Raw genomic sequence first — 20,122 nt, forward strand, 5'->3', positions numbered from 1 at the left:
TTTCAAGGAGCTATGAACCTGCACTCCAAGGTCTCTTTGTTCAGCAACACTCCCTAGGACCTTACCATTAAGTGTATAAGTCCTGCGAAGATTTGCTTTCCCAAAATGCAGCACCTTGCATTTATCTGAATTAAACTTCATCTGCCACTTCTCAGCCAATTGGCCCATCTGATCAAGATTCTGTTGTAATCTGAGGTAATCCTCTTTGCTGTCCACTACACCTCCAATTTTGGTGTCATCTGCAAACTTACTAACTATACCTCTTATGCTCACATCCAAATCAATTATGTAAATGACAAAAAGTATAGGATCCAGCACTGATCCATGTGGCACTCCACTGGCCATAGGCCTCCAATCTGAAAAACAACCTTCCACCACCACCCTCTGTCTTCTACCTTCGAGCCAGTTCTGTATCCAAATGGCTAGTTCTCCCTGTATTCCATGCGATCTAACTTTGCTCTTGACTCCTTTAGAAATAAGATGACAAAAATCATACATGGTACACCAGGTGTGGTCTTACCAAGACCATGCACAGCTGCAATAAAACTTCCTTACTCTTATATTCCAGACCCACTCTAATAAATGCCAGCATTCAATTTACCATCACAATCGCAGTATACCTATAAACCAACTTTTTATGAATCATGCACCAGAACATCCAGATGCCTTTGTATCTCAGAGTCGCTACCAATTCAATTATTTGATTTTTTACCTACCTTAGAGTCATCAGCCAAATTAACTAGCATACTTTTGATTTCCACATCCAAATCAGTGAAATGGTTATGGTCTTAACATTGATTCATGTGGCACAAATAGCTTGCAAAGCCAAAAATGAAAGACCCATTTATCCCTGCTCACTTATCATGGCACTAAAGGAATCCTTTTTGAAAGATGAGATTCCCTACAGTGTGGAAACAGGCCCTGCGACCCAACAAGTCCACACTAACCCTCCAAAGAGTAACCCACCCAGACCCATTTCCCTCTGGCTAATGCACCTAACACTATGGGCAATTTAGCCTGGCCTGTGGGAAGAAACCGGAGCACCCAAAAGAAACTCATGCCGACGCAGGGAGAATGTACAAACTCCACACAGACAATCACCCAAGGCTGAAATCAAACCTGGGAGCCTGGTGCTGTGAGGCAGCACTGCTAACCACTGAGCCACCGTGCCTCCTTTATCGATACTTGTTTATTATCTCTTACATCATGAGCTCTTATTTTGTCCAGAATCTTTTGATGTGTCACCTTTTGGAAATCTACGCATAACACACCCACAGGTGCCCCTTTATCTACCTTGCTTGCCATTCTCTCAAAAAAGTCTTAACTCAGTTAAACAGAATTTACTTTCTCAAAAACAATGATGACTGACTGGTCAAATTATGATTTTCTAAGTATCTACCACAACATCCTTAATAACGGAATTTAGCAATTTACTGTTTCAGATGTTAAGGTAGATGATTTAAAGTTTCCTTCTCGTCCTGTTTTGAATATGGGGTTACATTACGCTAAGCAAAAGAATGTTTTAGACGGCAAATGTGACATTACTAGAGCTCAAACCTTCTACATGCTGGTAAATCTCTTCTGAACCCTCTCTCAGCTTAATAATATCTTTCCTGTAAGTGGGCAGCCAGAACCGGATACAGTATTCCAGAAGAAGCCTCACCAATGACTTATGATAATTTGACTAAAATCAGTCATCCTGAGTGGATCGATTAGGTGATTTATGGGGTAAGGTGAAGGAATTTTGCAGCTGTACCAGAGGACTCCAGCCAGAAATGTAGTAGAAATCTAACACAACAGCTGCAAATGTAGTTAGTGTGCATGCACACAGACCTTGCATTGTTGGAGCAGGGATAGCTTTATTGAGATGTGAGAATGGGCAGAATTTTCAATCACCCAAACAAGAGCATTGACGAAAGGGGGTGCAGGATCTCCTTAAGGTTGCAGCGTGGGCTCCTTCATTTGTGACCTGACCTATTACAGCTATGGTTATCTTCGCCTCATGAGGCTAAACTGCCTGAGTGTTGCAGAGTTGATGTCACATGGATGTTCGGGCTGAGATCAAGAATATTAGAAGGGCAAAGGATAGAGTAGAAGCAGTTTCCAGCTTTGGTTGCCATGGGTACCACTCCAATTACAGCAACGGGAGCCAATGGAAACTCAGGTATTCCTAAATCAAAACTGAAAGAACTGCGGCTGCTGTGTATCAGAAACAACTCTGAACTGCATGCTGCAGTCTTGTTGATGAATATAGAGAACAAATGACAATTCAGAATCGCGACATTCAAAAATATGCCACTGTACAGCAGATCCTGTACCTCCAACCCCCTGCCTCTAACAGGCCCAATCCACTCTCCCCAACCCTATTATTGACTACTCATTTCTATCAGTGATTTTTAGCATGTTGAATTCCCATTTCACTTCACCGGTATGGTTACTATGCTTCTGATTCACATTGTTAATCTTAATTTTATCTTCCTTTTCAATTTGTTTATGTTACATTTTTCTCTTTCACCATGGAACGCTAATCTTTGCTGGCACCTTTTTACATTTCTGTGGAGCACATTTATCCTTTTCCTATTTGGGGATTTCCCAATGTTGATCTATTGACCTGTTAACTGAGTTTATTGAGCAGTTAATTTCAGCCACTGAAATTTAATCCACCCAGTTACTTATCTTTGATGAAGATCAAAGGATATGCTTTGTGTTATAATTATTTAATTAAGTTAAACCATCATTACCTAACAGCTTTATTCATTCTGCTCTCCTACTGCAGGCTCAAGCCTAATGCTGCTGTTACACACTGTCTCCACAGCACAGAATATTAATTTAAATTCAGACTCACAGGATCATGGTGAGAGAAGTCTGAACATTTCAAAACCATATCTCTGGCTGTATCCTGCAATGAAGCTCCCAATGAGACATCCGGAATACCACAGAAATTGCTGGAAAAGCTCAGCAAGTCTGGCAGCATCTGTGGAGAGAAATCGGAGTGAAGATTTCAGGTTGAATGACCTTTTCTCAAAATTGTGTCTGTCAAAAACACCCTGAACTTCCAGTTAACTGCCACTTCAATGCATCTCCGTGTTCCCTAACTAACATCTCTGTCTCAGGTTTTCTCTAGTGCTTCAATAAAGCACAGTGTAAGCTGGAAGAACAGCATTTCTTTTTCCTCTTGGGAATCCTGTAGCCTTCCAGACTCAAAATCGAGTTCAATAATTTTAGGGCTTGAGTTCTCCCATGTCCTTATCCCAACTCCCACACACCAAGCGTGGTTATCACATGGTCTGCTATTACACACAACCCCTTGTTAGTCACTACCAGTTCCCGTTAATAGCTATTCACCCTGTCAACCAGATCGTTATCCACTCCTTTGTCTGTCCAACTGTTCTTCTCTCTCTTTGGGCTCTATCCCCACCAATCATTTACTCCTTACACCCTTCCCCCTACCCTTCTTCTGCATATTAACCAACATTTTCCTAGCTACCATCAGTTCTGAGGAAGGGTCACTCAACCTGAAACGTTCACTCTGATTTCTCTCCGCAGATGCTGCCAAATGTTCAGCAATTTCTGTGGTATTCCGGATGTCTCCTTGGGAGCTTCATTGCAGGATACAGCCAGAGATATGGTTTCGAAATGTTCAGACTTCTCTGTGAGTCTGGATTTAAATTAATATTCTGGGGACATTGGGTGACAGCAGCATTAGGCTTGAGCCTGCAGTGGGAGAGCAGAATGAATAAAGCTGTTAGATAATGATGGTTTAACTTAATTAAATAATTATAGCACAAAGCATATTCTTTGATCTTCGTCAAAGATAAGTGACTAGTTGGATTAAATTTCAGTGGCTGAAATTAACTGCTCAATAAACTCAGTTAACAGGTCAATAGATCAACATTGGGAAATCCCCAAATAGGAAAGGGATAAATGTGCTCCACAGAAATGTAAAAAGGTGTCAGCAAAGATTAGCGTTCCATGGTGAAAGAGAAAAATGTAACATAAACAAATTGAAAAGGAAGATAAAATTAAGATTAACAATGTGAATCAGAAGCATAGTAACCATACCGGTGAAGTGAAATGGGAATTCAACATGCTAAAAATCACTGATAGAAATGAGTAGTCAATAATAGGGTTGGGGAGAGTGGATTGGGCCTGTTAGAGGCAGGGGGTTGGAGGTACAGGATCTGCTGTACAGTGGCATATTTTTGAATGTCGCGATTCTGAATTGTCATTTGTTCTCTATATTCATCAACAAGACTGCAGCATGCAGTTCAGAGTTGTTTCTGATACACAGCAGCCGCAGTTCTTTCAGTTTTGATTTAGGAATACCTGAGTTTCCATTGGCTCCCGTTGCTGTAATTGGAGTGGTACCCATGGCAACCAAAGCTGGAAACTGCTTCTACTCTATCCTTTGCCCTTCTAATATTCTTGATCTCAGCCCGAACATCCATGTGACATCAACTCTGCAACACTCAGGCAGTTTAGTCTCATGAGGCGAAGATAACCATAGCTGTAATAGGTCAGGTCACAAATGAAGGAGCCCACGCTGCAACCTTAAGGAGATCCTGCACCCCCTTTCGTCAATGCTCTTGTTTGGGTGATTGAAAATTCTGCCCATTCTCACATCTCAATAAAGCTATCCCTGCACCAACAATGCAAGGTCTGTGTGCATGCACACTAACTACATTTGCAGCTGTTGTGTTAGATTTTTACTACATTTCTGGCTGGAGTCCTCTGGTACAGCTGCAAAATTCCTTCACCTTACCCCATAAATCACCTAATCGATCCACTCAGGATGACTGATTTTAGTCAAATTATCATAAGTCATTGGTGAGGCTTCTTCTGGAATACTGTATCCGGTTCTGGCTGCCCACTTACAGGAAAGATATTATTAAGCTGAGAGAGGGTTCAGAAGAGATTTACCAGCATGTAGAAGGTTTGAGCTATAAACAAAGACTGGGTAGGATGGAACAATTTCTCACTGGAGTGCAGGAGGGTGAGAGGTGACCTCACAGACGTTTATAAAATCATGAGGAGTATAGATAAGGTTAATGGGAGATGTCTTTTCACTAGGATGGGGATTTCAATACTAGGGCACACATGTTTAAGGTGAGAGAAGAGAGATTTAAAACATTTTTTACAATGAGGGTGGTTCATGTGTGGAATGAACTTCCTGAGGAAGTGGTGGATGTACACCTATTTACAATGTTTAAAAGACATTTGGATTAGTACATGAATTGGAAAGATTTGGAGGGATATGGGCCAGGAGCAGGCAAGTGGGACTAGTTTAGTTTGGGATTATGTTCGACATGGACTGATCAGACTGAAGGGTCTGTTTCAATGCTGTATGACTTTCTGTGACTTTATGACTCTAAGTTATAAAGATAAGACATAAGTTATATAAACAGAAATACAAGCGGAGTAAATAAAAAGCAAATTAGCTTCATAAATTCATATTAGATCGTACGTGAGATAATTACAGTGTAATTAGAGGTCATATGGTTCAAGGGACAATAGCAACCTTGTAGTCACATAATAAACAAACTATTTAAATTATTTCTTGGAGAACAAAAAGATAGGAAATACAAAGGATGCAAAGAGACTTCAGTGTTCTAAACCAATTGGGCAAGAGGATAAGAACATGCTCGGTAGAATACAATGTAGCAAATTGTGAAGTGTATTTGCATATTGCAAAACATTTTGAAAAGCAGGAAATATAGAGCCCCTCCAGAGCCTGCTAATATGGTCTATGTGTGTGTAAATAACCCGGGGGTTTGATCTGATGTGTAACAGTTAGTGGTGATATTTAACTAATACTTTTACCTTTTCCACAAAGCATTCCTGCCCTACTTTTAGCTGCTGCATTTCCCAGAGTGTAGGAAACACAGCTGGCCAGGTGAACAAAGTGGCATGCAGCCTCAGTCCTATATTTCTATCACTAACCTGGAAGCTGATTGTTGCTTATCCTGTCCCTCCTCTCCTTGTTTGGCTGCTGTTAAAACTGGAAGTGGGAAGGGGCAGGCTGGTTGAGTTCATCTTTGAATTTTGAACTTGTTCCCAACTATCTCCTTCTGTGAGTTAAAATAACATCTAAGTGTCTATCTGGAGATAAAGTGACCAATAAATTATCTACAACCTGTTTTGTGCTACATTTCTCATTTCCAGCATCCACATCATTTTGTTTCTGTAAGGAAATAACACTTTTTCCGATCGTGTTTTAGGCTATCACTAAAAGTTGTAAACCAACTAATCTTTAGAATTAGAATTAGGTCTAATGTTTTATCACATGTACTCACATGAATACAATGAAAAGTTTACAAGTCGCCACTTATGGTGCCATCTTAGGTACCTAGGCACAGATTCTTAAGTACAAACTTTTAGGGAAAAAAAAATTAGAGAAAAGAAATTAAAAGTCCAGCAATAAATTAGAAAAATAGAGAACAAAGAGTTGCAATGACCACCCTTTGATTCTGAGAATCATTCGTGGCAAGACTTTTTAAATGGAGTAGGAGAAAGTGAGGACTGCAGATGCTGGAGATCAGAGCTGAAAATGTGTTGCTGGAAAAGCGCAGCAGGTCAGGCAACATCCAGGGAACAGGAGAATCGACGTTTCGGGCATAAGCCCTTCTTCCTGAAGAAGGGCTTATGCCCGAAACGTCGATTCTCCTGTTCCCTGGATGCTGCCTGACCTGCTGCACTTTTCCAGCAACACATTTTCAGTTTTTAAATGGAGTAATCTGTTATAAAAGTCAGGCTGAAGGGCACCTTTCAAAGTTGAATTTAGCAAAAGAAATGCAACCACATAATTTAGAAAGCCACTAGCATTTAAACAATGCCCACAAGATGCTGATACTTGAATTGAATGGAATGATTTTTGTCATGAGATACTTGACCAGGCAGTAAAACCTGGTCTGTATCATCATAGACAGGACAATATTGTAACAGTGAACATAGGGGAATATTCGTCTATTAGCTTCCAAGTACAGGGACACGCCACACCCTCTGAAAACAAATGTTACCCTCTGATGTTTGATCAGATAATTAAGATCTGACGGGTGGCGCAAGGACATATTGCTCGGCCTACCACAGGCTTTAGTACCTTGGGCTATCAGAAGCTGCCAGCCAATCAGAGAAAGGTTAACAGTGAGCAGATAAATGATATTTTTGCAGTTCTCATGGGACTGGCTAAGAGTAGAGGGAGCTCCTAGAGGTAGAGGCAGTGGTGGTTGTGGCGGGGCGGGGGGGGGGGGGGGGGGGGGCTGCTGGTGGTGGATGGAGTTGGCTTTTTAAGGCCACTTCCTTATGCTATCAATTCTCAACTGTTTCCCAACAGGGTGGCATGATGACTCAATGGCTAGCACTACTGCCTAACAGCATCAGGGACCCATGTTCAGTTCCAGCCTTGGGTGACTGTCTGTGTGGAGTTTATGCATCCTCCCTGTCTCTGTGTGGGTTTCCTCCCACAGCCATTAGCAAATGGTGGTTTATAACTGAAAATGCATTAGTACCCACCTTACTGGCTGTGCAATTTTATGAACTGCTCTCTGCCCTGCAGAATAACAGAGTTTAATAAACTGTTGGTGTTTTTCTTGAATTACAGCCTTTCAGCTGCTGTCTTAGCTGGCGTATTATCTACTTCAGTGCATTAGGCAAGGCCAACGAAGCTCACCACTGAGCTGTATGGTGCATGCATCATGATTTTCAGCCAATTAGAGTCAAACAACACCCAATGACAATTTAAAAAGTGCCAATTCACCTCCCAATGGAGACAATATACAATAGGAGGCATTTAGACATAGCATGAACAGGCAGAAAATAGTGGGATACAGACCACATACAAGCAGATGAGATTAGTTTAGAAATGACATCATGGTCAGCCCAGATATAGTGGGCTGAAGGGCCTGTTCCTGTGCTGTACTGTTCTATGTTCTAATAACCTGCCCTAGTCCAGACAATGTTCAATGCTAACATATTACAGTTCAAACACACACACAGAGCTAACAGTCCTGTACCGATCTATTCAATAAAAAAAAATGAACATACAAATTAGGAATAGTACAGGCTATTCTGCCCTTCTAGCCTGCTTCACTATTCAATGAGATCATGGCTGAATTCATTGTGATCTCAACTCCACAGTACGAACTACCTCTGATAATCATTGACTCCCTTGTTAGTTGGTGCGATCTTACTCCTATCAGAAACCCATATTGCTAACGCTGGCTGTAATTCAGACAGGACATAGTTGTGACATTCTGGATCAGTGGTGCTGGAAGAGCACAGCAATTCAGGCAGCATCCGAGGACAGGCAAAATCGACGTTTCGGGCAAAAGCCCTTCATCAGGAATAAAGGCAGAGAGCCTGAAGCATGGAGAGATAAGCTAGAGGAGGGTGGGGGTGGGAGAGAGTGGCATAGAGTACAATAGGTCAGTGGGGAAGGAGATGAAGGTGATAGGTCAGGGAGGAGAGGGTGGAGTGGATAGGTGGAAAAGGAGCTGGGCAGGTCGGACAAGTCCGGACAGGTCAGGGGATCGAGTTTCTGGAGGTTAGACATTAACGATGACTCGAACAATACTGTACAATCAATACGCAGTGCTAATGCTCATCATATTTCAAACACCGTTGAGTGATAATGTTTGACATAATCCAGACAATATGAAGTGATCAAAATAATTGAGTACAGACCACACGGTGTGTTGCAAGGATTAGTGTTGGGTCTACTACTTTTCTTCATTTATGTATATGACTTGAATGTGAATATAGGAGGCATAGTTAGTAAGTTTCCAGATGACACCAAAGTGGGGTGGCACAGTGGCAAGCACTGCTACCTCACAGCACCAGAGACCAGGTTCAATTCCCACCTCAGGCACCTGTTTGTGTGGAGTTTGCATATTCTCCCTGTGTCTGTGTGAGTTTCCTCCCACAATCCAAAGATGTGCAGGTTAAATGAATTGACTATGCAAAAATTGCTCATAGTGTTAGATGTAGGGGAATGGGTCTGGGTGGGTTGCTCTTTGGAGGGGTGGTGTGGACTTGTTGGGCCGAAGGGCCTTTTTCCACACTGTAAGTAACCTAATCAGGTGGTGTAGTGGATAGTGAAGAAGGTTACCTCTGAGTACAACAGGTCGTTGCTCAGATGGGCCAATGGGCTGAGGAGTGACAGATGGAGTTTAATTTAGATAAATGTAAGGCATTGCATTTTGATAAGGCAAGTCAGGGTAGGACCTATCCACTTAAAGGTAGTGCCCTGGGGAATGTTGCTGAATAAAGACCTAGGGGTGCAGGTGCATAGTTCCTTGAATGTGGCATCACACATAGATAAGATTGTGAAGGTGGCATTTGGTATGCTTGCCTTTATTGTTCAGTGCATTGAGTAGAGGAGTTGGGACATAATATTCTAGCTGTACAAGTCATTGACGAGCTCACTTTTAGAATACTGTGTACAGTTGTGGTCACCCTCCTACAGGAAGGATGTTGTTAAACTTGAAAGGGCACAGAAAAGGATGTTGCCAGAGTTAGAGTGATTGAATGATAGGAAGATGCTGAATAGGCTGGGGCTTTCTTCCTGGGAGTGTCAGAGGCTGAGGGGTGAACTTATAGAGGTTTATAAAATCATGAGGGGCATGGAAGAGGGTGAATAGTCAACATCTTTTACCCAGGGTAGGGGAGTCCAAAACTAAAGGGCAGAGGTTTAAGGTGAGAGTGGAAAGATTTAAAGGAACCTAAGGGTTAAGACTTTCACACAGAGGGTGATGTGTATATGGATTGAGCTTAGAGGCTGGTACAATTACAACATTTAAAAGGCATCTAGATGAGTACATGAATTGGAAGAGTTTAGAGGGATATAGGCCAAACGTAGGCAAATGGGACTATATCAGTTTAAGATATCTAGTCAGCCTGGACCAGTTGGACTGAAGAGTCTGTCTCTGTGATGTATGACTCTATGGCTCTATGACACATGTTGTTAATACTCATCAAAATGAATGCAACACACAGTATTATTGATTCCACAGTTCAGACAACAGACAGTATCCATTCTCATCATTATTCAGCCAGCCACCTACGTTGACACTTGTCATAGTTCAGATAAAGTATTGTGGTATTGCCTTCCTCCACAGCCCTCCTCTCCTACACTGAAAAGTTCAAATAACGCACAGACCTTCAACTCCAGTCATCTGGCGATTCAGTGCATGCATAGAATGATGACATAATTTAGTCCACTGCCAATTAAAGGTGACTAGAAAGTGACATTAATCACTATGAAATATATTCAAGGCTCTGTTCTCAGTGCTAATTGTCAAGGATAGCAACATGAAGTATATTGTGGTGAATTCATAACATTGTCTGACATTCTGCACTGTGATGCTGAAAGACCTGTGTTCAGCAAAGGACTCAGTCCCTTTACACCCTGTCTCACTGAATGTTGGGCATCGCATGACATTGGATTCTTTTTCCATTACATTCATTTCTGTGCTCACATGTCTGGTCAGGAGACATCCGTCCTTCCATGGATACCGCCACCTGTTTCCACTCCTCTATCTCCATCTCTGCTTCTGGCCTCTTTCCTGCACTTCTCTTCTTTGAGAACTGTTGACCTGACATTGGCCACATTAACTTCTCTGCTAACCCTCACCTGCTCTAGCCTGTCTCCCTCTGAATTTGCTGTGTTCTGCTCTTTCAGTTCTAACCCTGACAAAGCTGCTCATATAGATGATGTTGTTGCCATCTGGGATGCCAACTTGCAGCTGCTGAGCTCAAACTCTAAGTCACTTGCTGCTGTAAACCTCCCATGGACAATGACCCCACCAGTAAACATCAAGCTGTTGTTTCAGGGACAGATACTGACCTCACCTCCTCTGGAGATCTCCCTTCGACACGCTCTCACTCCATAGTACCTGAACCGCACTCGGCTTGCTTCTACCTCCTTCCCAAAGATCCATACACAAGCTGCTTGTTTCAGCCTGTTCCTGCCCATCTGAACCTATTGCTTCCTATCTCCCTCTCTCCAGTCCCTTCCCAATTGCATTTGTGATTCTTCCTCAGATTCCACAATTTCCAGTTTCCTGGACTGAGCCATCTCCTCTTTACCTATTTTTCTCATCAGTCTGTTCAGAGATATTATTACACATCTCTCCAGAGGTAAGGATACTACCACTGCACCACAAGAGGCCCCATGGACATGCAATCCCTCTATTAAGGTGATCTGAAGGCTCTCTGCTTTATTCTCAGAGAATATGTCTGAACAGTCCCCATCCATCACCACCCTCCTTTACCTGGTGAAGCACTTCCTCACCCTGAACAATTTCTCCTTTAATACATCTCAGTTCCTCTGAATAAAAGGAAAGACAAAGTATGAAGAAAGCAATATTTTGATTTAAGAAGGCAATCTGTACTTTAGCCACAAATTAACGTCAGTGACAGAACAAGTGAGAATTAATCATCTTAGTGTTTTGTCATGCCCAGAAAATACAGAGAGTTGGAGAGTTGTCTTTTTTCTTTAAAATTAATATCAATGTTTCAAAGAATGGGCACTTTGCTGCTGGTCTGACAATGTGACCATGGTCAATCACATGATGCTAGTTGATCACAATCTCTGAGAAGTTCTAATCAGCAGTAACCCAGGTAGAAAGGCTAATGTAATTCTCCTGGAATGCCAGTCTTCAGCTTATACCTCAATCTGGTCAAACCAAAGGGACGGTAGGTGAGATGTTTATTTGGTTCACATCAAGGGAAACTATTGAAATGTATTATAGAAGAACATAGAACATAGAAAAGTACAGCACAGAACAGGCCTTTTAGCCCATGAATTTGTGCCGAGGATTATTCCTAATCTAAAATAAAATAACCTAACCTATGCACCCCTCATCTCACTGCTATCCATGTGTATGTCCAGCAGTCACTTAAATGTCCCCAATGACTCTGCTTCCACCACCACAGCTGGCAACGCATTCCATGCATTCACAACTCTCTGCGTAAAGAACCTACCTCTGACGTCTCCTTTATACCTTCCTCCTAATATCTTAAAAAGATGACCCCTCGTGCCAGTCAATCCTGCTCTGAGGAAAAGTCTCTGGCTATTGACTCTATCTATTCCTCTCACCATCTTGTAACCTCGATCAGGTCACCTCCCTTCCTCCTTCTCTCCAGAGAGAAAAGTCTGAACTCAGTCAACCTCTCTTCATAAGGCAAGCCCTCCAGTCCAGGCAGCATCCTGGTAAACCTTCTTTGCACCCTCTCCAAAGCCTCCGTATCTTTTCTATAATTGAGGGACCAGAACTGGACACAATATTCCAAATGTGGTCTCACCAGGATCCTGTAGATCTGCAGCAAAACCTCATGGCTCTTAAACTCGATCCCCCTGATAATGAAAACCAAAACACCATGTGCTTTCTTAACAACCCTATCCACTTGGGTGGCAACTTTGAGGAATCAGTGCACTTGATCACCAAGATCCCTCTGTTTCTCCACACTGTCAAGAATCCTGTCTTTAATCCTATATTCAGCATTCGAGTTCGACCTTCCAAAATGCATCACTTCGCATTTATCCAGGTTGAACTCCATCTGCCATTTCTCAGCCCAGCTCTGCATCCTGTCTATGTCGCGCTGCAGCCTGCAATAGCCCTCGATATTATCAATGGCACCTCCGACCATTGTGTCATCTGCAAATTTCCTAGCCCAACCCTCAACCTCCTCATCCAAGTCATTTATAAAAACTATAAAGAGCAGAGGCCAAAGAACAGAGCCCTGCAGGACCCCACTCACCACTGACCACCAGACAGAATACTTTCCATCTACAACCACTCTCTGCCTTCTGTCAGCCAACCAATTCTGAATCCAGATAGCCAAATCCCCCTGTATCCCATACCTCCTGATCTTTGAACGAACCTACCATGGGGAACCTTATCAAATGCCTTGCTGAAGTCCACATACACCACATCCACTGCTCGACCATCATCGACCTGTCTCGTCACCTCCTCAAAGAACTTAATAAGATTTGTGAGGTGCAACCTCCCCCTCACAAAGCCATGCTGACTGCCTTTAATCACACTATGCTTTTCCAAATAATCATAAATCCTATCACTCAGAGTTCTTTCCAAAACCTTGCTGACCACAGATGTAAGACTAACTGGTCTGTAATTGCCAGGGATTTCCCATTACCTTTCTTGAAAACAGGAATAATATTCGCTTCCCTCAATCTTCCAATATGACTCCTGTGGAGAGTGAGGAAGCAAAGATCTTTGCCAGCGACTTAGCAACCTCCTTTCTCACTTCCCAGAGCAACCTAGGATGAATCCTGGGGACTTATCGATATTAATGTTTGCCAAAATATCCAGCACATCAACTTCATCAATCTTGACCTGCTCAAGCCTGTTTCCCAGCTCCTCTAAGTTCTCATTCACAACAAGATCCCTTTCCTTAGTGAAAACCGAAGCAAAAAACTCATTTAGGGCTTCCCTTATCTGCTCAGACTCCACGCGCAAGTTCCCTCCGCTATCACTGATTGGCCGTACCTTCTCCCTAATCATTCTCCTATTCCTCACATATGAGTAAATGCCTTTGGGTTCTCCCTAATCCTTCTTACCAACCCTTTTTCATGCCCCCTCCTGGCTCTCCTCAGTCCATTTCTTAGCTCCTTCCTTGCCAGCCTGTAATCCTCTAAAGCTGTGCTTGATCCTTGCTTCCTCCACTTTACATAAGCTGCCTTCTTCCTTTTGATGAGAAGCTCCTCTGTTCTTGTCATCCAAGGTTCCTTAATCTTACCCCTTCTTGCATGTCTCAGAAGAACAAATTTGTGCATCACTCGCAACAACTGCTCCTTAAACAGTTTTCACATGTCTGGTGTACCCTTTCTGTGGAACAACTGCTCCCAATTTGTACTTCTCATAATTTCCTTTTCCCAAATTAAATATCTTCCCTTGGTAACTGTTCTTTTCCCTCACCAAGGCTATGGTAAATGTGAGGCAGTTGTGGTCACTGTCACCAAAGTGTTCTCCCACCGCGAAATCTGATACCTGTCCTGACTCATTGCCAAGCACCAAAGTCAAAATGGCTTCTCCCTCGTTGGCCTGCCTACATACTGAGTAAGGAAACCCTCCTGAACACACTTGACAAAAACGGCTCCATCCAAACCGTCTGCATTAAGGAGGTTCCAGTCAACATTGGGAAAGTTGAAGTCACCCATAACAACAACCCTGCTACATCTGCATTTTTCCAAAATCTGCCGGCCTATGAGTTCTTTAATCTCCCTACTGCTATTAGGGGGTCTGTAGAAAACTCCCAGTGTGGTTACTGTTCCCTTGCTGTTCCTAACTTCCACCCATATTGACTCAGTAGACAAACCTTCCTCAACAACCTTCATTTCTGTAGCTGTGATGCACTCTCTGATTAGCAATGCTACACCCCCTCTTCTTTTTCCACCATCCCTGTTCTTTTTAAATGTTCTAAACCCTGGAACATCTATCACCCCTGGAACATCTATCTGCCCCTGTGAAACCCATGTCTCCGTTATGGCCACAACATCATAACCCCAAGTACTGATCCATGCTCTAAGTTCATCACTCTTATTTCTGACACTCCTTGTTTTAAAGCAGGCACACTTTAACCGATCCCTTTGTTTCATCATGTGAAAAACCTTCCCGATAGATTCGCCACATCCTGTCACTGCCCCATCTACAACTACCCCACTCTCAGATATGTAGCTCTGGTTACCACCCCCTTGCCAAATTAGTTTAAACCCTCCCGAACCACACAAGTAAATCTCCCACCCAGGACATGTGTGCCCCTCCAGTTCAGCTGCAACCCGTCCTTCTTTTACAGGCCCCATCTTCCCCATAAGGCATCCCAATGGTCTAAGTATCTGAAGCCCTCCCTTCTGCACCAGCCTTACAGCCACATGTTAAGCTGCATTTGCTGACTGTTCCTCGCCTCACTGTCATGGGGCACCAGTAGCAAACCTGAGATCACTACTCCACTCATTCTGCTCTTCAGCTCCCAACCTAGCTCTCTGTAGTCACTTTTCCGATCCTCAATCCCTTTTCCTGGCTATCTCATTGGTGCCAATATGTACCACGATTTATGGCTGCTTTATGAATTATGGTGTCAATATGTACCACGATTATGAATGAGAAGGTCCTTTGCAGTTACTTTCTAAAACACATAAACTTCTTTTGATAAGTGACATCAAAACCATCTCACTAGCTGTATGTCTTAATTGGAACCCCGGCCATTTGACTACAGCTACTGGTTTTAAAAAGATTTAATTATTCACAGGGTCATGGAGTCATACAGCACGGAAACAGACCTTTCAGGCAAATTGCCCATGCCGACCAGGTTTCCCAAACTAAACAAGTCCCATTTGCCTGGGTTTGGCCCATAACCCTCTAAATCTTTCCTGTTCATTTACCTGTCCAAATGTCTTTTAAATGTTGTAACATTTCCAGAACCTATCACTTCCTCTGACAGTTCATTCTACACACAAACCACCCTCTATGTGAGAAAGTTACCCTTCAGGTCTCTTTTAAATCTTTCTCCTCTCACCTTAAAAGTATGCCCACTAGTTTTGAACTCCCCCACCTGAGGGAAAAATCCTTTGCTATTCACCTTACCTATGCCCCTTATGACTTTATAAACCTCAATAAGGTCACCCCTCAACCTCCCATACTGTTGATGGAGCTGCACTCATCCAGGTAAGTCGAGAATGTTCCATTATGTTCCTGACTTGTGGCTCATAGAGGGTTGAGGAGTCAGGTGGAAAGTAATCAACACCGAATTTCAAGCCTCTGATCTGCTCAGGTAATGCTATTTACAGACAGAGAGACAATTAGCCTTTGAGTGTAAAATGGAGGTGGTTAGATTCTCTCTTGTTGGAAATGTTAAATCTGCCAGGTATTTCTTGAATATAGAAATTGAAAGTTGATCTAATCAAGGTATTTCAAAATAATAATAAGAATCAAAAAAGCAGATACATAGAAAGTATTTCTTCTTTGGCAAATCAATCACATGTGAGAATTATCTTTTAAAACCCAGCAAGGAGTGACATTAATACATTTTTCTTCTCAAACAAAGCGTTCTCTCAAAAGGCTGTGGACATGGATTGATTCAAATTTCAAAGGCTGAGATTAATGAGTTTTGTTAGGAATACATAGAAAATAAATGCAAGCAGAGATAAATAGAGTTAACCCCAGTCAAGCCATCATCTTTCTGAATGAGCCCTGGAATGGACTCATGAGTCTGAATGACCTATATCTATTCTGATGCTCTCATAGAGGTGCTGATCAATAGTTTTTTTGAAAATAATTGATGTTGCAATTGTACTTTGCCATTAACCATTCAGCTCCAGGGAAACAACACTCCAAAGTTAATTGCTGGAGCAACATACAATAAGTTTATTTGCTGTTACGTTCAAGCAGAGTTCACCTAAAAAGTGAAAGTTTGAGTCCCTAAGAAGGTGGAACAATCACTCAGGTGTGGGCTTGAAATAACATTTAACCAAGTACCATAAAACTGGACTTTTTATTGTCCATGAATCTATGCCCATGGTGTTCAATCTGTTAAGGCCAGTCCAAATATCAATGAATGGTCCAGTCAAAAGGAAAATGGCTGCTTGGAAATTGCACGGATTAATATTGCTTCCAATGTCAGGTACCGATTTGGAAGCTGTTGAGCTGAAAATTAACAGTTGTATACAGCTGACCTTATCACAGCACAGAAGTTTTACTGTTTGGTGTAAAGAACCCTTAAGTGTGATCTATCATATCTGCAATGAAATCCAAAATGGCAGATCTACAAAGAGAGGAAAATTTTAGAAATTCCATCAATTTTTCTTAAATGGATCGGTTTTACATTTGATGGATTGGAGACTGTTTGATGTGGCATCATTTTCTTCAAACATACCTGCTTAGAGTCATAGAGATGTACAGCACGGAAACAGACCCTTCGGTCCAACTCGTCCATGCTGACCAGATATCCTACACAAATTCTAGCCCCATTTGCCAGCATTTGCCCCATATCCCTCTAAACCCTTCCTACTCATATACCCAACTAGATTCCTTTAAATGTTGTAATTGTACCCGCGTCCAACACTGCCTCTGGTAGCTCATTCCATACACACACCACCCTCTACATGAAAACATTGCCCCTCAGTCCCTTTTATATCTTTCCCCTCTCACCTTAGATCTATCCCCTCTAGTTTTGGACTCATCCAACTGAGTGTCATGTCAGGTAGCCTAGGCCAGAACTGGAGTCATTGGGAATCAGGGAGGAAGCTTACTGTTGGCAAGAAGGAGATGGTTGTGCTTGTTGGAGGTCAGTTATACCAGCACATCTCTGCAGGAGTGCCTCAGGGTAGTGTCCTTGATTCAAACTTTCCTTCATTTCTTCCATAACTCATCAAGTCTCTGTCCAAATGCAAAAAGACCTGGATAATAAAACAGAAATTGTTGAAGAAATTCAGCAGGTCTGGTAGCATCTATGGAGAGAAGTCTCCATCTATGGGGCGGCACGGTGGCACAGTGGTTAGCACTGCTGCCTCACAGCGTCAGAGACCCGCATTCAATGCCCGCTTCAGGTGACTGACTGTGTGGAGTTTGCATGTTCTCCCCGTGTCTGCGTGGGTTTCCTCCGGGTGCTCCGGTTTCCTCCCACAGTCCAAAGATGTGCAGGGCCAGGTGAATTGGCCATACTAAATTGCCCGTAGTGTTAGGTAAGGGGTAAGTGTAGGGGTGTGGGTGGGTTTCGCTTCGGCGGATCGGTGTGGACTTGTTGGGCCGAAGGGCCTGTTTCCACGCTGTAATGTAATCTAATCTGTAATCTGATCTGAGAAGTCAGAGTTAAAGTTTTGATTTCAGTCACCCTTTTTCAGAATAATTCTGAAGTAACATTTCCACCACACCTATAACAAGCAATGATCATTTCCAACAAGAGAGAAGCTTACAGTCACCCTTTGACATTCAATGGAATTATCATCACTGAATCCTCCACTATCAATATCCTGGGGTCGCCCATTGACCAGAAACTGAACTAGATTAGCCATATAAATCCAATGGCAATACAATGTTCAGACGTTATGAATCCGGTAGTGAGTAACTTACCTCCTAACTCCCCAAAGCCTGTTCCACCATCTACAAGGCACAACTCAAGAGTGTGATGTAATGCTCCCCACTTGCCTGGATGGGTGCAGCTCCAACAACACTCAAGAAGCTTGACGCCATTCAGGGCAAAGTAGCCCACTTGATTGGCATGAGGGGAAAATACCTTGCCTATTTATTTTATCCATGCCCCTCATGATTTTATTCTTTAAGAGGAAAAGTGATCCTTCACTTCTAGATGTGGAGGCTCTGCTGTTGGACTGGGATGAACAAAGTCAGAAGTCACCACTTCACCTGATGAAGGAGCAATGCTCCGAAAGATTGTGGTTTCAAATAAACCTGTTGGACTATATCCTGGTGTCGTGTTATTTCTGGCCTTCACTTCTTTTTGGAGAGATTCGTGATCCAAAGATCTGAATTTCCTGAAACATTGTGACTCCACTGGAACAGCAGTGTCATCATGGTCAGCTCCACTATTAAGGTTTATCTCGACTGAAAAAAGCAGAAGAAATTTTCACTCTTGTACCACAGGAGACCAGCTAATAGGAAATGAATACAGGACAAGGTGCTTTAAGGAGGAGATGTTAGCGGAGAAAGAAACAGTATTTGCAGCGGTTTCTTGTAGATTCTGGTTTGTGAAATAGTTTAATAGCGTCTAGTATAGGCAATAGTATTATGGTCCACATGGTCTCAAATTTGTCATCGATACATATCAATCCTTCCCTTCTGTTTCCCAGGACAGAAAGTGGGCTGACCCTCTTGCTGGTTAATTGTTTCAGACAGGACACTGCATGTGCAATCTACAATCTACAGTAACTGCCACAAATAAATACACCAGCAAAAGGGTCATTGCTATTTTTAGATTAAACTGAAAGAACTATAGAAGCTGTAAATCAGAAGTAAAAGGGTCACTCGACCCGAAACGTTACCACTGAATTCTCTTCACCAGGCTTGCTGAGCTTTTCTAGCATTTCTGTTTTTGCTTCAGATTATGAATACTGATTTGATTCTAATATTCAAAAGGAGATGGACACTGTGTAGGTTAAAACAGCAATAGTGTGATAAATGTCAAACTTAAAAACATAACATAAAGTCTTAAAGGTTTACAGAATAGGAGGAGGTTAGTCAATGCTCCATTGTAAATTTATTGGCTCCTTAAAGAGCTAGCCATTCTCCAGTTCTATCTCCAGAAGCTTCTAAATTCATTGCTTTTAAATATCTCTCTTTTGAAACCTCCACCACTCTCCCTGACAGTGCATTCCAAATCCTAACAACTCTCCGAGTAGAGATGTTTCTCCTCATCTCACGCCTTGCTTTCTTGCCTACAATCTTGAAATTATGATCCCTAGTTACTGACATTCCAACTCGTCGAAACAGAACACCCTTCTTTACCCTGTCAAAAATGGTTATAATTTTTTATCACCTCTTTTAAACTTCTCTGCTGCAAGAAGAAAAAGCCCAATTTCTCTAAACTTTCCTCGGACCTAAAATCTCCTTTGTGTTCTCTCTAAGGCTTTAACATCCTTTGTTAAATAACTAAGCAAATTACTCCAAATATGGCCTGAGCAATGACTTATGCAGATGCAGCATTACTTCATTGTTTTTATACTCTATGCCTTTATGTAGAAACCCAAGGATTCTATAAGCCTTCGTAACAACCATTTCACTTGCCCGTCCACTTTCAGAGAATCGACACATGAAGTCTGAGGTCCCTCTGCTCCTGTGCTCCCCTCAGAGTTGTACCATTGAGCCCAGTGTTGTCTATTTGTATTTCTCCTGTCAAAATGCATTCCTTCACATTTCTCTGCATTTAAATTCATCTGCCAGGTGACTGTCCCTTTGGCCAACTACTCCCATGTCCCTCTGAAGTTGCTCAGCATCATCCTCACATTTCAATATTCTCCCTAGCTCAGCACTGGCAAATTTAGAGATTTTGCCCTCAATACCCATCTCCAAATCATTTTTATATAAATCAGCAAAAGCAAGAATTCCAATACTGATCCCTGGGAAACATCACTTTCAACTCATCTCCAATCTATGAA

This window comes from Chiloscyllium plagiosum, chromosome 2 (genome assembly GCF_004010195.1).
Source record: "Chiloscyllium plagiosum isolate BGI_BamShark_2017 chromosome 2, ASM401019v2, whole genome shotgun sequence".
NCBI classification, from domain to species: domain Eukaryota; kingdom Metazoa; phylum Chordata; class Chondrichthyes; order Orectolobiformes; family Hemiscylliidae; genus Chiloscyllium; species Chiloscyllium plagiosum.